Source organism: Rana temporaria, chromosome 4 (assembly GCF_905171775.1).
Source record: "Rana temporaria chromosome 4, aRanTem1.1, whole genome shotgun sequence".
NCBI classification, from domain to species: Eukaryota; Metazoa; Chordata; class Amphibia; order Anura; family Ranidae; genus Rana; species Rana temporaria.
In genome coordinates, this window is record NC_053492.1 from 403915433 (window position 1) to 403926950 (window position 11518).

An 11518-nucleotide genomic window follows, 5' to 3' on the forward strand; every position below is an offset into this window, starting at 1 on the left:
TCATTGTAACAGTTTTGGAAATGACATATAAGCTGTGTGATATAACATTAAACTCTGTCTTGTTCTAGCAGTAAGCCTGGACTAATGTGTGGCTTAATGGGCGATCTCAGGAATATCCCTCCTAGTGGAATATTGGGGTGATGTTCTTATGGAAGAAGGGAATCTTTGACGGGGATATCATACCGATACCGTCACAATGGTTATAAGGAAACAGACAACCAGGAAGTGTGGAGATCAGAGCAGCTTTACAGCAACTTCAAAGCAAAAACGAACAATAAGGACATGAAACCAGTACTGCAGTAAGGTAAAGGAAGCTATTTAGCTAAAAAAAAAAAAACCTTTAGTGATCCTTTAAGTGAAAAAAAAATGATAAAAAAAAGAAATAATAATTAAATAAAAAATTAAAAGAGTAAAAGAATAAGAAAAATAATGTTAAAAATAAGAAAATTATAAAAAAAAAAAAAAGTAAAACGACAAGCTACAAATAAAAAAAGTGATAAAAAAAGTAAAAGATTTTTTTTTATAATATTTGAACTAATCGTGCCGCCCCTGCCATCCGGTTGCCATTCTCCGTTGATTTGGGGGGGGGGGGGCTGGTTCGGTTGGCGGGGAGGGAGTGCATTGTGGAACCTGGCCTTGGGGCGGCAGGGAGAGCAAATCCGGCCCTGCCTCTGTGTGTCCGTAAGCTCAGCGGGGATCGCTCCGTATATCCCAGCTGAGCCGGCGGCTGACAGGGCGGTCCCCGCACACTGTGCAGGGACCGCCCTGTCTTTTCTCTGCTCTCCCCTATGGGGGGATCGGATGAACACGGACCGTGTGTCCATGTTCATCCGATCTGCAGACGGAAGAAAAAATAGGACATTCTTCCGTCTGCAAAATCGGATCTTTGCGGAGGCAGGTGATTACGGGTGTCAGCGGATGTATGTTCCTTTTTCATCCGCAAACGGATAGATGAAAAGGCAGACATACGCTCCGCACGTCTGAAAGGGCCCTAAAGCCTCGTACACACAATTGAACTTCCAACCAATTTTTCCATGGATTTTGGGCCGAAGGGCGTTGGCCGTGGCCGTGAACTTGTTCTGCATACACACGGCACAACATTTTCAGCCAACATTCACCAAACCACATGGTTTTTCAGCTCTTAACCGCCACCCTTTGAGCAACTTCTGCTATTGTTGGCTGATGTTTAAGATGTAACAGATTTATTACCCAACAATTGGTGAGCATGAAGAGCCAACTTTTGTTGTAATTCAGCCAATAATTGTCTGATGGAGCATACACACGGTCGGATTTTCAGACCCAACACGCCCGTCAGACAATTATGGCCATAATGTTGCATTGTGTGTATGAGCCTTAAAGCCTCGTACACACGATCGAATTTTCTGACGGGAATTGTGTGATGACAGACTGTTGAGGCCCGCACACAATATCAGATTTTATGACCATAATTGTCTGATGGACGTGTTGTGTCGGATAATTCGACCGTGTGTATGCTTCATCAGAAATTGTTGGCGGAATCAATGACAACAAATGTTGGTTGCTCATACTCACCAATTGTCTGACAATAAATCTGTTACGTCGGATTGTACACAAATCCATCCAACTAAAATCCAAAGTACAAACACGCAACGCATGTTTGGAACCAATGCTAAACATCAGACAACAATAGCAGAAGTTGCCCAAAGGGTGGCGGTAAAGAACGGAAAAACCATGTGGTTTGGTGTATGTTGGCTCAAAATGTTCTGCCGTGTGTATGCAGAACAAGTTAACGGCCAAGGCCCTTTGAACAAAAATCCACAGAAAAGTCTGATGGAAGTCCGATCGTGTGTACGAGGCTTTGACCTAAAATCCGACCATTCGTACGCTCCATCAGACAATTGTTGTCAGACTTTTTGCGGACAATTGTTGGATGCCAGGCTTATAAATTTTCTGCAGACAACGGTCTGTTGTCAGATTTTCCAATCGTGTGTACACAAGTCCTTCACACAAAAGTCCAAAGTACAAACACGCATGCTCGGAATCAATGCTCACCAAACACGACATTAGCAGAAGTTGCCCAAAGGGTGGCGCTCAAGAGCTGAAACTTCATGTAGGAAAGTCACTACGTTCGTGTTTGTTGGCCGACAATTGTGTGACGTTTGTATGCAAGACAAGTTAATGGCCAACGCTCTTCAGACAAAAGTCTGATGTTTTGTCTGCCATAAATCCGATCGTGTGTACGAGGCTTAAGGCAACCCATAGATTATGCATTTTTTTTCCTTAGAAAATTGCTTGGTTTGCCCATCAACACAGTCAGTTATTACGCCCCACGTACCCCCGGAATGCGGGTGCTTTTTTTAAATTGTGTTTGCTGGTGTTCTGTTGAGATGTGTCCCCCTGGCGGATAATGCCCGCCCTGGACTGCGCAGGCGCAACGCTCTAGATCCGAAAATTACCGAACATGAAGAGCTGGGCATGAGCTGTAGACTGCGCCTGCGCAATGAACAGGGCATAGTGACAGTCGCTGCCGATGCTCGCTCCACTCTGCAAGGGGGGGCATGTATATTACAATTATATCGTGTAAGGGGCAGATGCCACAAACTCCCCATCAACAGTGCAAAACATGCCCTACTTTTCATACACCCGCCCCCCCTATCAGACAATATAATAGTAATACACAGGCCACGGGGGGCGTGGCGTGTATATAAAAATTATACCATCTGCAAGGGGGGGGCGGGTGTATGATAAGAAGGGCAAGTTTTGCACTGTTGATGGGGGAGTTTGTGGCATCCGCCCCTTACACGATATAATTGTAATACACCCGCCCCCTTGCAGATAGGGTGACCACATTTCCAAACTGCAATTCAGGGACAACCCTCCTTCCCAAAAATCTGCTTGTGCTGCAACAAATCATAGCACAACACTGGCGGGTGTGCGCTCTACTCAGAAGCACTGATCACGCCCCCAAAAGAGGCCACCACTTCGCCACTTTACTCACTGACGGGACTTGTACTGGTCGGCCGAGACCCGTTTTACTTTGTTCCAACGCTGGCTCTACACTGCCCTGCAGTGATTAGACACAAGAGGCAGGATTTATGATTTATTCCAATCAAAAGCAGGGGGTGGGGATTGTGCCTTTCCAGACATTCCCAGCCAGGGCAAGTATTGTGAGTAAAGCAGCAATGTGGCGGCTTTTTTTGGGGGCATCAGATTGTCCCGGGGGGGGGGGGGCGGTGTCAGTTTCATTCCGGGAGACTGTGTTGTCCTGGAATGAAGCTGCCCGGGACCCAGGACAGACCTGCAAAATGTGGGACATTCCCGGCAATTCGGAACATGTGGTCACCTTAGAGCCCGGACCACATCCAAGAAGTGCAAAGCAACCTCTTTTGGATGCAACGGCCGAGGACACAAGGATGGAAGCACAATGTCCTCATTTAGATGAAAAGCCAAAACAAGGGGGATCTCCCTAATGTTTTCAAACAGCGGTTTCTGAAGTACCGAGAGCACCAGATTCAAATCCCACGGAGGCAGCGGTGGTCGAACCGGAGGAGCCACATGTCAAACCCCCTGCACAAACATACTCACCAATGAATGAGCCACCATGGGACGCTGAAAAAAGACAGCCAAGGCTGATATCTGCACCTTAATGGTGCTTAAGGCAAGTTTCTGATCCTCTCCCCGCTGCAAAAACAGCAGAACCCTGGAGATCGAATACGTACGTGGACACCACCCCATCTCCTCACACATAGAGATCTAGGCCTTCCATGTGTAATGATAAATCTTTAGAGAAAATGACTTCCGTGCCCTCAGCATAGTGGAGATTACGACTCCGACAGACCTCGGTCCCTTAGCACCTGACTTTCAAGAGCCACACCGTTAAAGCCAGTGACTGTAAAGCAGGATGAAGTATAGGGCCTTGCAACAGATGGTCCTCTCACATCAGCAGTCGCCAAGGAACATCCGCCACTATTCGTACTAGGTCGGCGTACCAGGGGCGCTGAGGCCAATCTGGGGCAATCAGAATCACCGGAATACCCTCGGTCTCCACTCTGCGAAGCAGACGAGGGAGAAGTTTTAACGAGGGAAAGGCATAAATCAGCTGATAATGCCCCCATGGAGCCACCAACGCGTCCACCCAGGGATCTTTGGACCTGGCCACAAACCTCAGTACCTTCCGATTGAGTCGAGAAGCCAGGAGATCCACATCCGGCATGCCCCATCTCAGGAAAAGGAGTCGAAAAACCTCCGGATGTAGCAACCATTCCCCTTGGTCCAGCATCTGACAACTTAGGTAATCTACCTGCCAGTTTTCTACGCCCGGAATGTACACGGCCGATAGGGCCGGCACGCGCTGCTCTGCCCACCACAGGATGTGAGCAACCTCCAATGCTGCAGTCGAGCTCCTTGTTCCTCCTTGATGGTTGATATACGCCACCGCCGTGGCGTTGTCTGACTGGATCCTGACTGTGCGTCTCTGCAGCCTCCGCGACCATGTGGAGAGGCACCACCTGATCGCCCGAAGTTCCAGCACATTGATCTGCAGGCGGGATTCTTCCTGCGTCCAACGACCCTGTGCCGACTGTACGCCCCAAACTCCCCCCCAACCAGTCAGGCTGGCGTCCGTCGTGACCACCGTCCAATGAAAAGGAAGGAACGACTTTCCGGACCGAAGGGCCGGAGACCTCCGCTACTAGATCAGGGAATCCCTGACTAGCTGGCTCACCCAAATTTGACAATCCAGAGACAACAGAGATTTGTCCCATTTGGACAGGATCTCCTTTTGCATGACTCCACTGAGTGTGAAATTAAGCATTCCGTACCGGTTCGAAATTGGCTACCATGAGACCCAGGACTCGCATGCAGAAGCGCAGCGACGACCACTTGCAGGACGCCAACAGCTTCACCGCAGCCCGAAGAGTCTGCAGTTTGTCCGAAGGGAGAAAAACTCTTGCCTCTGAGGAGTCCAGAATCATGCCCAGGTACTCCAGGTGTTGAGTCCGTACCAACACCGACTTCTGGAAGGCTTAGAACCCAACCAAACTCCCGAAGAGTCTGACTGGCGATTGCTACATCCTCCTCTAATTCTGAGGCGAAAGCTGCTTCTAGAAGGAAGTCGTCCAGGTAACCCACGATTGCGATTCCTCGCTGTCTCAGTTTTAAACCCCTTCTTTACGGTTAAATGCTCCCCGTTAGCGGACGAAAAGCACCGCTAAAGCGAGTTGCGCTTTACCACTAACACCCCAATGTGAAAGGGGTCAAAGGGAAATACGCCAATTTTGTGGTTTTAATATAAGTGATGTGCTGACATTTCGGGTGCTGAAAATTATCGACCGAAAATAGGGATTTCAGTGTTGTGGCAAACAAAAAGTGCCTAAAATGCCTGAGATTTTACCTTGCTTATGGTGTCATTTTCATAGGTTATGTGACTGGAAATATCCATCAAAAACGAAACACGTGTGCATTTTTTTATGCGTTCTTCCTGCCTTTTCGGTAGGGAGACCGCCGCTCCAGGTGAGCACAGGCAGGTAATCAATGTCCACTCAGGAATCACACGGGTGCTGGCAATGCATAGAATTAAGCAGGTGGGAGAATGGATGGACAGCCGCACTCCAAAAAGTCTTGTTGAAAAAAGACGTGCTCTTTATTGTAAAAAGGAAAAAATGCACAGCACACAACAGCATACAGTGGGATAGACATCTGACGCGTTTCGCATTAACAACTAATGCTTAGTCATCGCTTCCTGCCTTTTCCATGCATTTCATCAGGGAGGTGTTATTCATTTAAATTTATAATAAAAAGTTGAATATAATACAAATATGTATAAAAGTATGTATATATATATATATATATATTAAACGTCAACTTCGGTTTCGGTCAAGTGCATCCTGAATTTTCGGTTTTGCCACTGAAATTATCATAATAGTAAATATTGATGCCTTGTACAGAATGATAGAAAAGGGGAGACGGTTTTAATTCCCCCTTTTCTCATTGGAAAGCGGCGGGGCAGGCAGTTTTAAGGCTCCCCTTGAGGAGCCTGCTATGGCTCTCAAGGGTTCACCTGGTACTCACATGGCCTAGGAGAGTTAAAACGTGACTTTCCCGGGCTTTGGGGGAACACCTGGTGCTCACATGGCCTGGAGAAAGTTTACACGTGACTTTACGGGGCTTTTGGGGGTACTGGGGACTTGTTCCAGTTCTATTCAGCCAGGTCCAGTACTAGTTAGGGCTATAAAAAAGGGGGTTCCGTTCCCTTGATTCAGTCGCCTCAGAGGACAGGATCTGTGGTGTTCCCCTTCCCCCCCTGTTTTTTATTTTTGTAGCGGCTGTAAATTATGTGGTAGTGTCACCTTTGAAAATGTCACATAAATAATAAAGTGACATCTGGATAGTTTAGGATAAAACAGCGGGCCCCACCGAGACAACATCTTCTAGGGGCCACATTATGTAGTTAGTTCAATTAAGTAGAAGCAAAGGGTGACCCCCAGTGTGTTCAAAAACACTGTGCAGCTTTGACCTATTGTGATTAGTTATAAAGCCTTACCTGTAGGCCTCAGCTGTGCCCCATCCTGTCCTGTTGCTAGGAAGCTTCGACCAATAGACGCTCTCCCCCAGAATCACAGGAGAGAGAGTTCTCCTCACTGAAACCCCTGAGTGTACACTGCGCTCCCTCACAACATTGCTAAGCAAACTGGGGCCCCCTAGAGGCCTGGCTGAAACAAAACCCTGTTAGCAGCCCCACATTCTGCCTTGTTGCTATCACAGGAAAACTATTGGTCTTTGCTCCTGTAGTGCTGTTGCAGTATCATCCAACAGTTTTCACATCCTAGCAACAGTCAGGACATGGGGGTTGCAAACTTAGGCTAGGTTCACACTTTTGCTGCATGCCGCTCACAGCAGGGGTCCGGTGCGTCCTGGTTCACCGTTTCACAAGCTTCCTAGCAACAGGACAGGATGGGGCACAGCTGAGGCCTACAGGTAAGGCTTTATAACTAATCACAATAGGTCAAAGCTGCACAGTGTTTTTGAACACACTGGGGGTCACCCTTTGCTTCTACTTAATTGAAGCCCCTAGAAGATGTTGTCTCCGTGGGGCCCGCTGTTTTATCCTAAACTATCCAGATGTCACTTTATTAATTATGTGACATTCTTCTATTGTACCTATACACTGATAGATTTCATGGGACAGCAGGCAGGACCTCCATAAAAACAAAAAACAACAAAAAAAAAAACATTCAGACAAATGTTTGGAATAAATATGGCCGTGGCTGCTTTATTATTGATTTTAAGACTAAATTTAAATCAATAACAAAACCATTTATTAAACTTTAAACAATCCAGCCACTACGGCTCAGGCTGTATATAATAACTTTAGACTTTAAAATCATCCATAAAATAAATAAATAAATTCATAACAAATTATTCCCCCTTTGAAGATTTTTTATACATTTTTTTCAAAGGTGACACTACCACATAATTTACAGCCGCTACAAAAATAAAAAACAGGGGGGGAGGGGGAACACCACAGATCCTGTCCTCTGAGGCGACTGAATCAAGGGAACGGAACCCCCTTTTTTATAGCCCTAACTAGTACTGGACCTGGCTGGATAGAACTGGAACAAGTCCCCAGTACCCCCAAAAGCCCCGTAAAGTCACGTGTAAAGCTTCTCCAGGCCATGTGAGCACCAGGTGTTCCCCCAAAGCCCGGGAAAGTCACGTTTTAACTCTCCTAGGCCATGTGAGTACCAGGTGAACCCTTGAGACTCATAGCAGGCTCCTCAAGGGGAGCCTTAAAACTGCCTGCCCTGCCGCTTTCCAATGAGAAAAGGGGGAATTAAAACCGTCTCCCCCTTTTCTATCATTCTGTACAAGGCATCAATATTTACTATTATGATAATTTCAGTGGCAAAACCGAAAATTCAGGATGCACTTGACCGAAACCGAAGTTGACGTTTAATATATATTGTATTATATTCAACTTTTTATTATAAATTTAAATGAATAACACCTACCTGATGAAATGCATGGAAAAGGCAGGAAGAACGCGTGTTTCGTTTTTGATGGATATTTACAGTCACATAACCTATGAAAAAGCAAGGTAAAATCTCAGGCATTTTAGGCACTTTTTGTTTGCCACAACACTGAAATCCCTATTTTCGGTCGATCATTTTCAGCACCCGAAATGTCAGCACATCACTTATATTAAAACCACAAAATTGGCGTATTTCCCTTTGACCCCTTTCACATTGGGGTGTTAGTGGTAAAGCGCAACTCGTTTTAGCAGTGCTTTTCGTCCGCTAACGGGGAGCATTTAACCGTAAAGAAGGGGTTTAAAACTCTTGTGTTGCAGTGCTTTCGAAGCGCAATAAATATACAGTGCTCCCAAACGGTCCCAAAGATGCTGCTTGCAGAACTTTTTCCAAGGCCCCGTACACACGACCGAACATGTCTGCTGAAACTGGTCCGCGGACATTTGTCCAGTCGACCGTTTTCCAGCGGACAAAAATTTCTTAGCATGCTAAGAAACATGTCCGCTGGAAGCCTGTCCGTCGGACATGTTCGGTCGTCTGTACAGACTCACCGTACATGTCCGCTCGGCCACCATCCCTCGCATGCGTCGAAGTGATTCGACGCATGCGTGGAAGCATTGACCTTCCAGGGCCGCGCATGTCGCCGTGTAATCGTTGCGGCGACGGCGCGGCCACGTCACCGCTTATCGTGTACGCGCGGATTTCTGATGCACCTAAACCCTTTTACCACATTTTTTAAGCAGCTATTCTTCTGCCAGGAGAAAGGGCGTTCAGAGGGGTTAAACAGACGCTCTGTGTGCATGAGGCCTTATACAGTAGCTGGGGTCAGCAACCTGTTGATCGTGATCTTTCAGTTGATCGCAGTCAGATGACTGGTAGATCATGCCCTCGGCATCAAATGCATTGCAGCCCTATATAAGCAGAGGGACTACTTTTGTGGTTTCATCTGTGCCATGGAGCGAGCTGGTGACTGCATCTGCTGATATCTCTTCTGTAGTTCCAGCTGTAGTATAAGGCGGAGTGATATCAACTGCACTCCGCCTCTTATCCCTGCTAGTATTATCCAGAGTGGTTACTACCCCAAAACTGCACCCTTTTTAGCTATAGTGGCTAGGGGTGTACACCTGTTGTAGCTGCTGCAGGAATTATATGCCCTGTCACGCTTGGCAGGTATAGCAAGCCAAGTGTGACCTATTCAAGTGTATGAGGCAACTCTGCAAGCGCCCTACAATCTTGTACAGTTCAGCGACCAAGGGATTAAAGTGGGGGGGTTAGGAGGTTTTGCATCGCCTCCTCACCACCTGTTTTAACCCCTTGGACCCCACACAAGTATGTAGTTGCCGGGCGCTTGCAGAGTAGCCTTATTTACTTGAATGGGTTGCGTTTGGCGGGCGGTAGTGCCCACTGAAAGTGACGGATTATAATTCCTGCTGCAGCATGTGTACACCCTAGGCTTTCGCAGCTGAAGGGGGTACAGCTTGAGGGCAGTAAAACTGTGGCTCAACTGCAGGATTTTACTGCCCTCCGACCGTACGTGTGAATGAGCCCTAAAAGCTCCGCCACCAAATCCAACTAAGGGCTCATTTACAAGTGTAGAAGGCACTGTTGCTCCACTGAAAAGCAATCCGGGTATGTTTTACAGCTAGTGAGGTGGTGATTGCGATGCGGTGGTACAACAATTCTAGGTTTAAATCAGGTGGTGAGTGGACGATATTGCACCCTGTGATCTCTGACTTCTCCCATGTTGTTAGGTAGATCTCCTTGTCTCTTCGGTTGTCTACCCCTGCCGTCTAGATAGTTCAATAAATGAATAAACCTTTACACCCGGCTGCCCATAGAGCTGACAGGGGTCTTCTCCTGTGCACCTTCAGTTTCGGTGGACAGATGTCAAAACATTGCCGACTTCACACTGTGTGAAAGGGGCCCAAAACATACATCATTGTGTTTTCCATAAAAAAAAAGTTTATTACAATAAACGTTTAGAAATGGTCATGGTTTCATAGGCAAATTGATCGCTCATCAGGTCTCCATATATCACTCTCTATATGACTAATACAGATTGAGTCTACCTCCTCGAACACCTGGGAATGCGTCAACAGCTGCCAAAACCTGGATTTGAACCAGGGCCCTTTAGATCTTCAATCTAACGCTCTCCCAACTGAGCTATTTTGGCAAGTTAAGGGGCATATATTTTATTAATTAGACATTGAGGTTTCTTAGAGGTGGGATATTGTGGATTTTTGAGCGCTGCACTTTATTCATTTGTTTCATGAACTTGGCAATACATTTCTGGGTGCTTTCCTCTGCCAAACAGTGGGGCGCCCAGAGCGTCGCCCCCCCCCAAGTCAGTAAAAAAAAAAAAAAATTATTTAAACATGTCTCTTTAAGAAAAAAAATAATCCCATCGCACCACATGCTTCCGGCGCGATGGACTGTATTGCGGGTGCACACAGTACAGAGATTTTTTCAGTTCCCAACTAGACGGTGCTTTCTGTGCTACTGCCGACGTCACTGGAAGTACAGGAAGTGACGTCGGCTTAGTGGAACTCATCGCAGTCTCCATAACAGGTAAAGAACAGAAGCCTAATTCATGCCGAGTAATTTTGTAGAGACAGCAGCTCAAAAAACCTCCTATTAAAGCGGCCGTCTTCCCACACATCTGAGCTGATTAACATTTATTTACATATCAGGCGAAAATAGCGACACTCCAACCCCCCCCTTAGTAACTTTTTTTTTTTAAATGGCCGCGACATCTTATTAACTCTTCTATTCTGTAAATGTTCCCCGAAAATAGCGTCCGCGAGCACCATCCCCCCCCCTTATTAACTTTTCATTAACTTCCCCCCCCCCCCTCATTAACTGTTTTTTTCTGTAAATGTTCCCCGAAAATAGCGGCCGCGAGCAGCACCTGTAGGTAAAAAAAATGTCTCCTAAACCTTTACCGTTTAGGAGATATTCCCCTTGCAATGAGCCACTGACTGCAGCGGCGCATTTGCACAGGGGATTCTCGGTTTAAGGCCCGGCAGACGCAGATGCAGTATGTCCGCAGTCTCTGGTAATCTTGTGCAATATGTCCGCAGTATCATCTGGTAATCTAATGCAGTATGTCCCCAGTCTCTGGTAATCTTGTGCAGTATGTCCACAGTCTCTGGTAATCTTATGCAGTATGTCCATAGTCTCTGGCAATCTTGTCCAGTATGTACGCAGTCTCTGGTAATCTCGTGCAGTATGTCCGCAGTCTCTGGTAATCTTATGTAGTATGTCCGCAGTCTCTGGTAATCTTGTGCAATATGTTCGCAGTATCATCTGGTAATCTAATGCAATATGTCCGCAGTCTCCCCCATCCTAAAACTTCACCAGCCGCCACTGCTGCCGAAAGAGCTGCAGGTGCTGCATACAAGAAAGAAGAAAACAATTATTTGATCCCATGCTGATTTTGTATGTTTGCCCACTGACAAAAAATGATCAGTCTATAATTTTAATACAAAAAAAGGACTGAAAACTAGCCCTAC

General features: G+C 46.6%; 1 non-coding gene across 1 annotated transcript; it reads right to left on the reverse strand.

The window, feature by feature from the left end:
* Positions 1 to 10106: 10106 nt before the first annotated feature.
* TRNAF-GAA lies at positions 10107 to 10179 on the reverse strand. Its single transcript has one exon. It is a non-coding gene; the product is annotated as a tRNA-Phe (tRNA).
* Positions 10180 to 11518: the final 1339 nt, after the last annotated feature.